This window comes from Taudactylus pleione, unplaced genomic scaffold (genome assembly GCF_031769625.1).
Source record: "Taudactylus pleione unplaced genomic scaffold, aTauple2 ptg000967l, whole genome shotgun sequence".
Taxonomy (NCBI): Eukaryota; Metazoa; Chordata; class Amphibia; order Anura; family Myobatrachidae; genus Taudactylus; species Taudactylus pleione.
The window spans coordinates 7,100,001-7,107,500 of NW_028285368.1; the positions used below are offsets into that span (position 1 = coordinate 7,100,001).

A 7,500-nucleotide genomic window follows, 5' to 3' on the forward strand; every position below is an offset into this window, starting at 1 on the left:
TGTTGGGCCTGGTTAGTACTTGGATGGGAGACCACCTGGGAATACCAGGTGCTGTAGGTAATTTTATACTGCCATAACATTCTTTTCTATTACATTTTACATTTAATTTATTCAACTTATCAATGAATTTACTTGAGTAAAGAAGTAAAAGAGGTCTAAAGTTAAAGTTTTTGTGCACCTACAGCCAAACCACACTGGACATGCCCAATCTCATCTGATCTTGGAAGCTATGCAGTGTTGGGCCTGGTTAGTACTTGGATGGGAGACCACCTGGGAATACCAGGTGCTGTAGGTAATTTTATACTGCCATAACATTCTTTTCTATTACATTTTACATTTCAATTTTAAACTTATCAATGAATTTACTTGAGTTAAGAAGTAAAAGAGGACTAAAGTTAATGTTTTTGAGCACCTACAGCCAACCCACACTGGACATGCCCAATCTCGTCTGATCTTGGAAGCTATGCAGTGTTGGGCCTGGTTAGTACTTGGATGGGAGACCACCTGGGAATACCAGGTTCTGTATGTAATTTTATTCAGCCATTACATTCTTTTCTATTAAATTTTACATTAAATTTTTTCAACTTATCAATGAATTTACTTGAGTTAAGAAGTAAAAGAGGTCTAAAGTTAATGTTTTTGTGCACCTACAGCCAAACCACACTGGGCATGCCCTATCTCATCTGATCTTGGAAGCTATGCAGTGATGGGCCTGGTTAGTACTTGGATGGGAGACCACCTGCTAATACCATTTGCTGTAGGTAATTTTATACTGCCATAACATTCTTTTCTGTTACATTTTACATTTCATTTTTAAACTTATCAATGAATTTACTTGCGTTAAGAAGTAAAAGAGGTCTAAAGTTAAAGTTTTTGAGCACCTACAGCCAAACCACACTGGACATGCCCAATCTCATCTGATCTTGGAAGCTGTGCAGTGTTGGGCTTGGTTAGTACTTGGATGGGACACCACCTGGGAATACCAGGTGCTGTAGGGAATTTTATACTGACATAACATTCTTTTCTATTACATTTTACATTTAATTTTTTCAACTTATCAATGAATTTACTTGAGTTAAGAAGTAATAGAGGTCTAAAGTTAATGTTTTAGAGCACCTACAGCCAAACCACACTGGACATGCCCAATCTCGTCTGATCTTGGAAGCTATGCAGTGTTGGGCCTGGTTAGTACTTGGATGGGAGACCACCTGTGAATACCAGGTGCTGTAGGTAATTTTATACTGCCATGACATTCTTTTCTATTACATTTTACATTTAATTTTTTCAACTTATCAATGAATTTACTTGAGTTAAGAAGTAATAGAGGTCTAAAGTTAATGTTTTTGAGCACCTACAGCCCAACCACACTGGACATGCCCAATCTCGTCTGATCTTGGAAGCTATGCAGTGTTGGGCCTGGTTAGTACTTGGATGGGAGACCACATGGGAATACCAGGTGCTGTAGGTAATTTTATACTGCCATAACATTCTTTTCTATTACATTTTATATTACATTTTTTCAACTTATCAATGAATTTACTTGAGTTAAGAAGAAAAAGAGGTCTAAAGTTAAAGTTTTTGAGCACTTACAGCCAAACCACACTGGACATGCCCAATCTCATCTGATCTTGGAAGCTGTGTAGTGTTGGGCTTGGTTAGTACTTGGATGGGAAACCACCTGGGAATACCAGGTGCTGTAGGTAATTTTATACTGCCATAACATTCTTTTCTGTTACATTTTACATTTCATTTTTTCAACTTATCAATAGAATGTACTTGAGTTAAGAAGTAAAAGAGGTCTAAAGTTAATGTTTTTGAGCACCTACAGCCAAACCACACTGGGCATGCCCAATCTCGTCTGATCTTGGAAGCTATTCAGTGTTGGGCCTGGTTAGAACTTGGATGGGAGACCACCTGGGAATACCAGGTGCTGTAGGTAATTTTATACTGCCATAACATTCTTTTCTATTACATTTTACATTTAATTTATTCAACTTATCAATGAATTTACTTGAGTAAAGAAGTAAAAGAGGTCTAAAGTTAAAGTTTTTGTGCACCTACAGCCAAACCACACTGGACATGCCCAATCTCATCTGATCTTGGAAGCTATCCAGTGTTGGGCCTGGTTAGTACTTGGATGGGAGACCACCTGGGAATACCTGGTGCTGTAGGTAATTTTATACTGCCATAACATTCTTTTCTATTACATTTTACATTTCATTTTTAAACTTATCAATGAATTTACTTGAGTTAAGAAGTAAAAGAAGACTAAAGTTAATGTTTTTGAGCACCTACAGCCAAACCACACTGGACATGCCCAATCTCGTCTGATCTTGGAAGCTATGCAGTGTTGGGCCTGGTTAGTACTTGGATGGGAGACCACCTGGGAATACCAGGTGCTGTATGTAGTTTTATTCAGCCATAACATTCTTTTCTATTACATTTTACATTAAATTTTTTCAACTTATCAATGAATTTACTTGAGTTAAGAAGTAAAAGAGGTCTAAAGTTAATGTTTTTGAGCACTTACAGCCAAAACACACTGGGCATGCCCAATCTCATCTGATCTTGGAAGCTATGCAGTGTTGGGCCTGGTTAGTACTTGGATGGGAGACCACCTGGTAATACCATTTGCTGTAGGTAATTTTATACTGCCATAACAATCTTTTCTGTTACATTTTACATTTCATTTTTAAACTTATCAATGAATTTACTTGCGTTAAGAAGTAAAAGAGGTCTAAAGTTAAAGTTTTTGAGCACCTACAGCCAAACCACACTGGACATGCCCAATCTCATCTGATCTTGGAAGCTGTGCAGTGTTAGGCTTGGTTAGTACTTGGATGGGACACCACCTGGGAGTACCAGGTGCTGTAGGGAATTTTATACTGACATAACATTCTTTTCTATTACATTTTACATTTAATTTTTTCAACTTACTTAAGAATTTACTTGAGTTAAGAAGTAAAAGAGGTCTAAAGTTAATGTTTTTGAGCACCTACAGCCAAACCACACTGGACATGCCCAATCTCGTCTTATCTTGGAAGCTATGCAGTATTGGGCCTGATAAGTACTTGGATGGGAGACCACCTGGGAATACCAGGTGCTGTAGGTAATTTTATACTGCCATAACATTCTTTTCTATTACATTTTACAATTAATTTTTTCAACTTATCAATGAATTTACTTGAGTTAAGAAGTAATAGAGGTCTAAAGTTAAAGTTTTTGAGCACCTACAGCCAAACCACACTGGACATGCCCAATCTCATCTGATCTTGGAAGCTATGCAGTGTTGGGCATGGTTAGTACTTGGATGGGAGACCACCTGGGAATACCAGGTGCTGTAGGTAATTTTATACTGCCATGACATTCTTTTCTATTACATTTTACATTTAATTTTTTCAACTTATCAATGAATTTACTTGAGTTAAGAAGTAATAGAGGTCTATAGTTAATGTTTTTGAGCACCTATAGCCCAACTACACTGGACATGCCCAATCTCGTCTGATCTTGGAAGCTATGCAGTGTTCGGCCTGATTAGTACTGGGATGGGAGACCACCTGGGAATACCAGGTGCTGTAGGTAATTTTATACTGACATAACATTCTTTTCTATTACATTTTACATTTAATTTTTTCAACTTATCAATGAATTTACTTGAGTTAAGAAGTAAAAGAGGTCTAAAGTTAATGTTTTTGAGCACCTACAGCCAAACCACACTGGACATGCCCAATCTTGTCTGATCTTGGAAGCTATGCAGTGTTGGGCCTGATTAGTACTTGGATGGGAGACCACCTGGGAATACCAGGTGCTGTAGGTAATTTTATACTGACATAACATTCTTTTCTATTACATTTTACATTTCATTTTTTCAACTTATCAATGAATTTACTTGAGTTAATAAGTAAAAGAGGTCTAAAGTTAATGTTTTTGAGCACCTACAGCCAAACCACACTGGAAATGCCCAATCTCGTCTGATCTTGGAAGCTATGCAGTGTTGGGCCTGATTAGTACTTGGATGGGAGACCACCTGGGAATACCAGGTGCTGTAGGTAATTTTATACTGCCATAACATTCTTTTCTATTACATTTTATATTACATTTTTTCAACTTATCAATGAATTTACTTGAGTTAAGAAGTAAAAGAGGTCTAAAGTTAAAGTTTTTGAGCACCTACAGCCAAACCACACTGGACATGCCCAATCTCATCTGATCTTGGAAGCTGTGCAGTGTTGGGCTTGGTTAGTACTTGGATGGGAGACCACCTGGGAATACCAGGTGCTGTAGGTAATTTTATACTGCCATAACATTCTTTTCTATTACATTTTATATTACATTTTTTCAACTTATCAATGAATTTACTTGAGTTAAGAAGTAAAAGAGGTCTAAAGTTAATGTTTTTGAGCACCTACAGCCAAAGCACACTGGACATGCCCAATCTCATCTGATCTTTGAAGCTGTGCAGTGTTGGGCTTGGTTAGTACTTGGATGGGAGACCACCTGGGAATACCAGGTGCTGTAGGTAATTTTATACTGACATAACATTCTTTTCTATTACATTTTACATTTAATTTTTTCAACTTATCAATGAATTTACTTGAGTTAAGAAGTAATAGAGGTCTAAAGTTAATGTTTTTGAGCACCTACAGCCAAACCACACTGGCCATGCCCAATCTCGTCTGAACTTGGAAGCTATGCAGTGTTGGGCCTGGTTAGTACTTGGATGGGAGACCACCTGGGAATACCAGGTGCTGTAGGTAATTTTATACTGCCATGACATTCTTTTCTATTACATTTTACATTTAATTTTTTCAACTTATCAATGAATTTACTTGAGTTAAGAAGTAATACAGGTCTAAAGTTAATGTTTTTGAGCACCTACAGCCCAACCACACTGGACATGCCCAATCTCGTCTGATCTTGGAAGCTGTGCAGTGTTGGGCTTGGTTAGTACTTGGATGGGAGACCACCTGGGAATACCAGATGCTGTAGGTAATTTTATACTGACATAACATTCTTTTCATATTACATTTTACATTTAATTTTTTCAACGTATCAATGAATTTACTTGAGTTAAGAAGTAAAAGAGGTCTAAAGTTAATGTTTTTGAGCACCTACAGCCAAACCACCCTGGACATGCCCAATCTCGTCTGATCTTGGAAGCTATTCAGTGTTGGGCCTGGTTAGTACTTGGATGGGAGACCACCTGGGAATACCAGGTGCTGTAGGTAATTTTATACTGCCATAACATTCTTTTCTATTACATTTTACAATTAATTTTTTCAACTTATCAATCAATTTAAGAAGTAATAGAGGTCTAAAGTTAATGTTTTTGAGCACCTACAGCCAAACCACACAGGGCATGCCCAATCTCGTCTGATCTTGGAAGCTATGCAGTGTTGGGCATGGTTAGTACTTGGATGGGAGACCACCTGGGAATAGCAGGTGCTGTAGGTAATTTTATACTGCCATAACATTCTTTTCTGTTACATTTTACATTTCATTTTTTCAACTTATCAATAGAATGTACTTGAGTTAAGAAGTAAAAGAGGTCTAAAGTTAATGTTTTTGAGAACCTACAGCCAAACCACACTGGGCATGCCCAATCTCGTCTGATCTTGGAAGCTATTCAGTGTTGAGCCTGGTTAGAACTTGGATGGGAGACCACCTGGGAATACCAGGTGCTGTAGGTAATTTTATACTGCCATAACATTCTTTTCTATTACATTTTACATTTAATTTATTCAACTTATCAATGAATTTACTTGAGTAAAGAAGTAAAAGAGGTCTAAAGTTAAAGTTTTTGTGCACCTACAGCCAAACCACACTGGACATACCCAATCTCATCTGATCTTGGAAGCTATGCAGTGTTGGGCCTGGTTAGTACTTGGATGGGAGACCACCTGGGAATACCAGGTGCTGTAGGTAATTTTATACTGCCATAACATTCTTTTCTATTACATTTTACATTTCATTTTTAAACTTATCATTGAATTTACTTGAGTTAAGAAGTAAAAGAGGACTAAAGTTAATGTTTTTGAGCACCTACAGCCAACCCACACTGGACATGCCCAATCTCGTCTGATCTTGGAAGCTATGCAGTGTTGGGCCTGGTTAGTACTTGGATGGGAGACCACCTGGGAATACCAGGTGCTGTATGTAATTTTATTCAGCCATAACATTCTTTTCTATTACATTTTACATTAAATTTTTTCAACTTATCAATGAATTTACTTGAGTTAAGAAGTAAAAGAGGTCTAAAGTTAATGTTTTTGTGCACCTACAGCCAAACCACACTGGGCATGCCCAATCTCATCTGATCTTGGAAGCTATGCAGTGTTGGGCCTGGTTAGTACTTGGATGGGAGACCACCTGGTAATACCATTTGCTGTAGGTAAATTTATACTGCCATAACATTCTTTTCTGTTACATTTTACATTTCATTTTTAAACTTATCAATGAATTTACTTGCGTTAAGAAGTAAAAGAGGTCTAAAGTTAAAGTTTTTGAGCACCTACAGCCAAACCACACTGGACATGCCCAATCTTGTCTTATCTTGGAAGCTATGCAGTATTGGGTCTGATAAGTACTTGGATGGGAGACCACCTGGGAAAACCAGGTGCTGTAGGTAATTTTAGACTGCCATAACATTCTTTTCTATTACATTTTACAATTAATTTTTTCAACTTATCAATGAATTTACTTGAGTTAAGAAGTAATAGAGGTCTAAAGTTAATGTTTTTGAGCACTTACAGCCAAACCACACTGGACATGCCCAATCTCGTCTGATCTTGGAAGCTATGCAGTGTTGGGCCTGGTTAGTACTTGGATGGGAGACCACCTGGGAATACCAGGTGCTGTAGGTAATTTTATACTGCCATGACATTCTTTTCTATTACATTTTACATTTAATTTTTTCAACTTATCAATGAATTTACTTGAGTAAAGAAGTAAAAGAGGACTAAAGTTAATGTGTTTGAGCACCTACAGCCAAACCACACTGGATATGCCCAATCTCATCTGCTCTTGGAAGCTATGCAGTGTTGGGCTTGGTTAGTACTTGGATGGGAGACCACCTGGGAATACCAGATGCTGTAGGTAATTTTATACTGACATAACATTCTTTTCTATTACATTTTACATTTAATTTTTTCAACTTATCAATGAATTTACTTGAGTTAAGAAGTAAAAGAGGTCTAAAGTTAATGTTTTTGAGCACCTACAGCCAAACCACACTGGACATGCCCAATCTCGTCTGATCTTGGAAGCTATTCAGTGTTGGGCCTGGTTAGTACTTGGATGGGAGACCACCTGGGAATACCAGGTGCTATTGGTAATTTTATACTGCCATAACATTTTTTTCTATTACATTTTACATTTCATTTTTTCAACTTATCAATGAATTTACTTGAGTTAATAAGTAAAAGAGGTCTAAAGTTAATGTTTTTGAGCACCTACAGCCAAACCACACTGGAAATGCCCAATCTCGTCTGATCTTGGAAG

The 7,500-nt window shown here is 37.4% G+C and overlaps 7 non-coding genes and 26 pseudogenes across 7 annotated transcripts in view; all 33 read left to right on the top strand.

Annotated features, from left to right (window-relative positions):
* Nucleotides 1–60, top strand: part of LOC148461220 (5S ribosomal RNA) — a 119-nt gene extending 59 nt beyond the window's left edge. The window contains exon 1 of the ribosomal RNA XR_015873080.1: nucleotides 1–60. This exon is cut by the window's left edge and continues 59 nt beyond it. This is a non-coding gene — a ribosomal RNA (5S ribosomal RNA).
* A 116-nt stretch (nucleotides 61–176) lies between these two features.
* On the top strand, nucleotides 177–295 carry LOC148461221 (5S ribosomal RNA). The gene has a single exon (XR_015874255.1). It is a non-coding gene; the product is annotated as a 5S ribosomal RNA (ribosomal RNA).
* A 115-nt stretch (nucleotides 296–410) lies between these two features.
* LOC148461222 (5S ribosomal RNA) lies at nucleotides 411–529 on the top strand (annotated as a pseudogene).
* A 116-nt stretch (nucleotides 530–645) lies between these two features.
* LOC148461223 (5S ribosomal RNA) lies at nucleotides 646–764 on the top strand (annotated as a pseudogene).
* A 115-nt stretch (nucleotides 765–879) lies between these two features.
* On the top strand, nucleotides 880–998 carry LOC148461224 (5S ribosomal RNA; annotated as a pseudogene).
* Nucleotides 999–1,114: 116 nt separating this feature from the next.
* LOC148461225 (5S ribosomal RNA) lies at nucleotides 1,115–1,233 on the top strand (annotated as a pseudogene).
* Nucleotides 1,234–1,349: 116 nt separating this feature from the next.
* Nucleotides 1,350–1,468, top strand: LOC148461226 (5S ribosomal RNA; annotated as a pseudogene).
* Nucleotides 1,469–1,584: 116 nt separating this feature from the next.
* On the top strand, nucleotides 1,585–1,703 carry LOC148461227 (5S ribosomal RNA; annotated as a pseudogene).
* A 117-nt stretch (nucleotides 1,704–1,820) lies between these two features.
* On the top strand, nucleotides 1,821–1,939 carry LOC148461228 (5S ribosomal RNA; annotated as a pseudogene).
* A 116-nt stretch (nucleotides 1,940–2,055) lies between these two features.
* LOC148461229 (5S ribosomal RNA) lies at nucleotides 2,056–2,174 on the top strand (annotated as a pseudogene).
* Nucleotides 2,175–2,289: 115 nt separating this feature from the next.
* On the top strand, nucleotides 2,290–2,408 carry LOC148461230 (5S ribosomal RNA; annotated as a pseudogene).
* A 116-nt stretch (nucleotides 2,409–2,524) lies between these two features.
* On the top strand, nucleotides 2,525–2,643 carry LOC148461231 (5S ribosomal RNA; annotated as a pseudogene).
* Nucleotides 2,644–2,758: 115 nt separating this feature from the next.
* On the top strand, nucleotides 2,759–2,877 carry LOC148461232 (5S ribosomal RNA; annotated as a pseudogene).
* Nucleotides 2,878–2,993: 116 nt separating this feature from the next.
* On the top strand, nucleotides 2,994–3,112 carry LOC148461233 (5S ribosomal RNA; annotated as a pseudogene).
* Nucleotides 3,113–3,228: 116 nt separating this feature from the next.
* Nucleotides 3,229–3,347, top strand: LOC148461234 (5S ribosomal RNA; annotated as a pseudogene).
* Nucleotides 3,348–3,463: 116 nt separating this feature from the next.
* Nucleotides 3,464–3,582, top strand: LOC148461235 (5S ribosomal RNA; annotated as a pseudogene).
* A 116-nt stretch (nucleotides 3,583–3,698) lies between these two features.
* LOC148461236 (5S ribosomal RNA) lies at nucleotides 3,699–3,817 on the top strand (annotated as a pseudogene).
* A 116-nt stretch (nucleotides 3,818–3,933) lies between these two features.
* Nucleotides 3,934–4,052, top strand: LOC148461237 (5S ribosomal RNA). The gene has a single exon (XR_015873508.1). It is a non-coding gene; the product is annotated as a 5S ribosomal RNA (ribosomal RNA).
* Nucleotides 4,053–4,168: 116 nt separating this feature from the next.
* LOC148461238 (5S ribosomal RNA) lies at nucleotides 4,169–4,287 on the top strand (annotated as a pseudogene).
* A 116-nt stretch (nucleotides 4,288–4,403) lies between these two features.
* Nucleotides 4,404–4,522, top strand: LOC148461239 (5S ribosomal RNA; annotated as a pseudogene).
* Nucleotides 4,523–4,638: 116 nt separating this feature from the next.
* Nucleotides 4,639–4,757, top strand: LOC148461240 (5S ribosomal RNA). The gene has a single exon (XR_015873607.1). It is a non-coding gene; the product is annotated as a 5S ribosomal RNA (ribosomal RNA).
* Nucleotides 4,758–4,873: 116 nt separating this feature from the next.
* On the top strand, nucleotides 4,874–4,992 carry LOC148461241 (5S ribosomal RNA; annotated as a pseudogene).
* A 117-nt stretch (nucleotides 4,993–5,109) lies between these two features.
* LOC148461242 (5S ribosomal RNA) lies at nucleotides 5,110–5,228 on the top strand (annotated as a pseudogene).
* Nucleotides 5,229–5,335: 107 nt separating this feature from the next.
* On the top strand, nucleotides 5,336–5,454 carry LOC148461243 (5S ribosomal RNA; annotated as a pseudogene).
* Nucleotides 5,455–5,571: 117 nt separating this feature from the next.
* On the top strand, nucleotides 5,572–5,690 carry LOC148461244 (5S ribosomal RNA; annotated as a pseudogene).
* A 116-nt stretch (nucleotides 5,691–5,806) lies between these two features.
* LOC148461245 (5S ribosomal RNA) lies at nucleotides 5,807–5,925 on the top strand. Its single transcript, XR_015873370.1, has one exon. It is a non-coding gene; the product is annotated as a 5S ribosomal RNA (ribosomal RNA).
* A 115-nt stretch (nucleotides 5,926–6,040) lies between these two features.
* Nucleotides 6,041–6,159, top strand: LOC148461246 (5S ribosomal RNA; annotated as a pseudogene).
* A 116-nt stretch (nucleotides 6,160–6,275) lies between these two features.
* On the top strand, nucleotides 6,276–6,394 carry LOC148461247 (5S ribosomal RNA; annotated as a pseudogene).
* A 115-nt stretch (nucleotides 6,395–6,509) lies between these two features.
* Nucleotides 6,510–6,628, top strand: LOC148461248 (5S ribosomal RNA; annotated as a pseudogene).
* Nucleotides 6,629–6,744: 116 nt separating this feature from the next.
* LOC148461249 (5S ribosomal RNA) lies at nucleotides 6,745–6,863 on the top strand. The gene has a single exon (XR_015874158.1). It is a non-coding gene; the product is annotated as a 5S ribosomal RNA (ribosomal RNA).
* Nucleotides 6,864–6,979: 116 nt separating this feature from the next.
* LOC148461250 (5S ribosomal RNA) lies at nucleotides 6,980–7,098 on the top strand (annotated as a pseudogene).
* Nucleotides 7,099–7,214: 116 nt separating this feature from the next.
* LOC148461251 (5S ribosomal RNA) lies at nucleotides 7,215–7,333 on the top strand (annotated as a pseudogene).
* A 116-nt stretch (nucleotides 7,334–7,449) lies between these two features.
* Nucleotides 7,450–7,500, top strand: part of LOC148461252 (5S ribosomal RNA) — a 119-nt gene continuing 68 nt past the window's right edge. Inside the window, exon 1 of the ribosomal RNA XR_015873509.1 lies at nucleotides 7,450–7,500. This exon is cut by the window's right edge and continues 68 nt beyond it. This is a non-coding gene — a ribosomal RNA (5S ribosomal RNA).